A 4,197-nucleotide genomic window follows, 5' to 3' on the forward strand; every position below is an offset into this window, starting at 1 on the left:
GCAGGTAAACAGAATGTAACGTCTGCAGCAGGTAAACAGACTGTAACGTCTGCAGCAGGTAAACAGACTGTAACGTCTGCAGGTAAACAGACTGTAACGTCTGCAGCGGGTAAACAGACAGTAACGTCAGCAGCGGGTAAACAGACTGTAACGTCTGCAGCGGGTAAACAGACTGTAACTTCTGCAGCGGGTAAACAGACTGTAACGTCTGCAGCGGGTAAACAGACTGTAACATCTGCAGCAGGTAAACAGACTGTAACGTATGCAGCAGGTAAACAGACTGTAACGTCTGCAGCGGGTAAACAGACAGTAACGTCTGCAGCAGGTAAACAGACTATAACGTCTGCAGGTAAACAGACTGTAACGTCTGCAGCAGGTAAACAGACTGTAACGTCTGCAGCAGGTAAACAGGCTGTAACGTCTGCAGCAGGTAAACAGACTGTAAGGTCTGCAGTTAAACAGACTGTAATGTCTGCAGGTAAACAGACTGTAACGTCTGCAGCAGGTAAACAGACTGTAACGTCTGCAGGTAAACAGACTATAACGTCTAGAGGTAAACAGACTTTAACGTCTGCAGCACGTAAACAGACTGTAACTGTTCAGCGGGTAAACAGACTGTAACGTCTGCAGCAGGTAAACAGACTGTAACGTCTGCAGGTAAACAGACTGTAACATCTAGAGCAGTTAAACAGACTGTAACATCTGCAGGTAAACAGACTGTATTGTTTGCAGGTAAACAGACTGTAACGTCTGCAGCAGGTAAACAGACTGTAACGCCTGCAGCAGGTAATCAGACTGTAATGTCTGCAGGTAAACAGACTGTAACGTCTGCAGCAGGTAAACAGATAAACGCCTGCAGCAGGTAAACAGACTGTAACGTCTGCAGTTAAACAGACTGTAACGTCTGCAGGTAAACAGACTGTAATGTTTGCAGTAGGTAAACAGACTGTAACGTCTGCAGTTAAACAGACTGTAATGTCTGCAGGTAAACAGACTGTAATGTGTGCAACAGGTAAACAGACTGTAACGTCTGCAGCGGGTAAACAGACTGTAATGTCTGCAGGTAAACAGACTGTAACGTCTGCAGCAGGTAAACAGACTGTACCGTCTGCAGCAGGTAAACAGACTGTAACGTCTGCAGCAGGTAAACAGGCTGTAACGTCTGCAGCAGGTAAACAGACTGTAACGTCTGCAGGTAAACAGGCTGTAACGTTTGCAGTAGGTAAACAGACTGTAACGTCTGCAGTTAAACAGACTGTAATGTCTGCAGGTAAACAGACTGTAATGTGTGCAACAGGTAAACAGACTGTAACGTCTGCAGCGGGTAAACAGACTGTAATGTCTGCAGGTAAACAGACTGTAACGTCTGCAGCAGGTATACAGACTGTACCGTCTGCAGCAGGTAAACAGACTGTAACGTCTGCAGTTAAACAGACTGTAACGTCTACAGGTAAACAGACTGTAACGTCTGCAGCAAGTAAACAGACTGTAACGTCTGCAGCAGGTAAACAGACTGTAACGCCTGCAGCAGGTAAACAGACTGTAATGTCTGCAGGTAAACAGACTGTAATGTCTGCAACAGGTAAACAGACTGTAACGTCTGCAGCGGGTAAACAGACTGTAATGTCTGCAGGTAAACAGACTGTAACGTCTGCAGCAGGTAAACAGACTGTAACGTCTGCAGCAGGTAAACAGACTGTAACTGTTCAGCAGGTAAACAGATTGTAACGTCTGCAGCGGGTAAACAGGCTGTAACGTCTGCAGCAGGTAAACAGACTGTAACGTCTGCAGGTAAACAGACTGTAACGTCTGCAGTTAAACAGACTGTAACGTCTACAGGTAAACAGACTGTAACGTCTGCAGCAAGTAAACAGACTGTAACTGTTCAGCAGGTAAACAGACTGTAACGTCTGCAGGTAAACAGACTATAACGTCCAGAGGTAAACAGACTTTAACGTCTGCAGCACGTAAACAGACTGTAACTGTTCAGCGGGTAAACAGACTGTAACGTCTGCAGCAGGTAAACAGACTGTAACGTCTGCAGGTAAACAGACTGTAACATCTGCAGCAGTTAAACAGACTGTAACATCTGCAGGTAAACAGACTGTATTGTTTGCAGGTAAACAGACTGTAACGTCTGCAGCAGGTAAACAGACTGCAACGCCTGCAGCAGGTAATCAGACTGTAACGTCTGCAGTTAAACAGATTGTAACGTCTGCAGGTAAACAGACTGCAACGTCTGCAGCAGGTAAACAGACTGTAACTGTTCAGCAGGTAAACAGATTGTAACGTCTACAGCGGGTAAACAGACTGTAACGTCTGCAGCAGGTAAACAGACTGTAACGTCTGCAGCGTGAAAAACATACAGTAACGTCTGCAGCAGGTAAACAGACTGTAACGTCTGCAGGTAAACAGACTGTAACGTCTGCAGCAGGTAAACAGACTGTAACGTCTGCAGGTAAACAGACTGTAACGTCTGCAGGTAAACAGACTGTAACGTCATGCAGCAGTTAAATAGACTGTAACATCTGCAGGTAAACAGACTGTAATGTTTGCAGCTAAACAGACTGTAACGTCTGCAGCAGGTAAACAGACTGTAACGTCTGCATGTAAACAGTCTGTAACGTCTGCAGCAGGTAAACAGACTGTAACTGTTCTGCAGGTAAACAGACTGTAACGTCTGCAGCGGGTAAAAAGACTGTAATTTCTGCAGGTAAACAGACCGTAACGTCTGCAGCAGGTAAACAGGCTGTAACGTCTGCAGCAGGTAAACAGACTGTAACGTCTGCAGCGGGTAAAAAGACTGTAACTTCTGCAGGTAAACAGACCGTAACGTCTGCAGCAGGTAAACAGGCTGTAACGTCTGCAGCAGGTAAAGAGACTGTAACGTCTGCAGTTAAACAGACTGTAACGTCTGCAGGTAAACAGACTGTAAAGTCTGCAGGTAAACAGACTGTAACGTCTGCAGCAGGTAAACAGACTGTAACGTCTGCAGCAGGTAAACAGACTGTAACGTCTGCAGGTAAACAGACTGTAACGTCTGCAGCAGGTAAACAGACTGTAACGTCTGCAGCAGGTAAACAGACTGTAACGTCTGCAGGTAAACAGACTGTAACGTCTGCAGCAGGTAAACAGACTGTAACGTCTGCAGCAGGTAAACATGCTGTAACGCCTGCAGCAGGTAAACAGACTGTAACGTCTGCAGTTAAACAGACTGTAACGTCTGCAGGTAAACAGACTGTAACGTCTGCAGCAGGTAAACAGACTGTAACGTCTGCAGCAGGTAAACAGACTGTAACGTCTGCAGTTAAACAGACTGTAACGTCTGCAGGTAAACAGACTGTAATGTCTGCAGGTAAACAGACTGTAACGTCTGCAGCAGGTAAACAGATTAACGCCTGCAGCAGGTAAACAGACTGTAACGTCTGCAGTTAAACAGACTGTAACGTCTGCAGGTAAACAGACTGTAACGTTTGCAGTAGGTAAACAGACTGTAACGTCTGCAGTTAAACAGACTGTAATGTCTGCAGGTAAACAGACTGTAATGTCTGCAGCAGGTAAACAGGCTGTAACGTCTGCAGCAGGTAAACAGACTGTAAGGTCTGCAGTTAAACAGACTGTAATGTCTGCAGGTAAACAGACTGTAACGTCTGCAGCAGGTAAACAGACTGTAACGTCTGCAGGTAAACAGACTATAACGTCTAGAGGTAAACAGACTTTAACGTCTGCAGCACGTAAACAGACTGTAACTGTTCAGCGGGTAAACAGACTGTAACGTCTGCAGCAGGTAAACAGACTGTAACGTCTGCAGGTAAACAGACTGTAACATCTAGAGCAGTTAAACAGACTGTAACATCTGCAGGTAAACAGACTGTATTGTTTGCAGGTAAACAGACTGTAACGTCTGCAGCAGGTAAACAGACTGTAACGCCTGCAGCAGGTAATCAGACTGTAATGTCTGCAGGTAAACAGACTGTAACGTCTGCAGCAGGTAAACAGATAAACGCCTGCAGCAGGTAAACAGACTGTAACGTCTGCAGTTAAACAGACTGTAACGTCTGCAGGTAAACAGACTGTAATGTTTGCAGTAGGTAAACAGACTGTAACGTCTGCAGTTAAACAGACTGTAATGTCTGCAGGTAAACAGACTGTAATGTGTGCAACAGGTAAACAGACTGTAACGTCTGCAGCGGGTAA

The sequence above is a fragment of the Labrus mixtus genome, unplaced genomic scaffold (genome assembly GCF_963584025.1).
Source record: "Labrus mixtus unplaced genomic scaffold, fLabMix1.1 SCAFFOLD_44, whole genome shotgun sequence".
Lineage (NCBI taxonomy): Eukaryota > Metazoa > Chordata > Actinopteri > Labriformes > Labridae > Labrus > Labrus mixtus.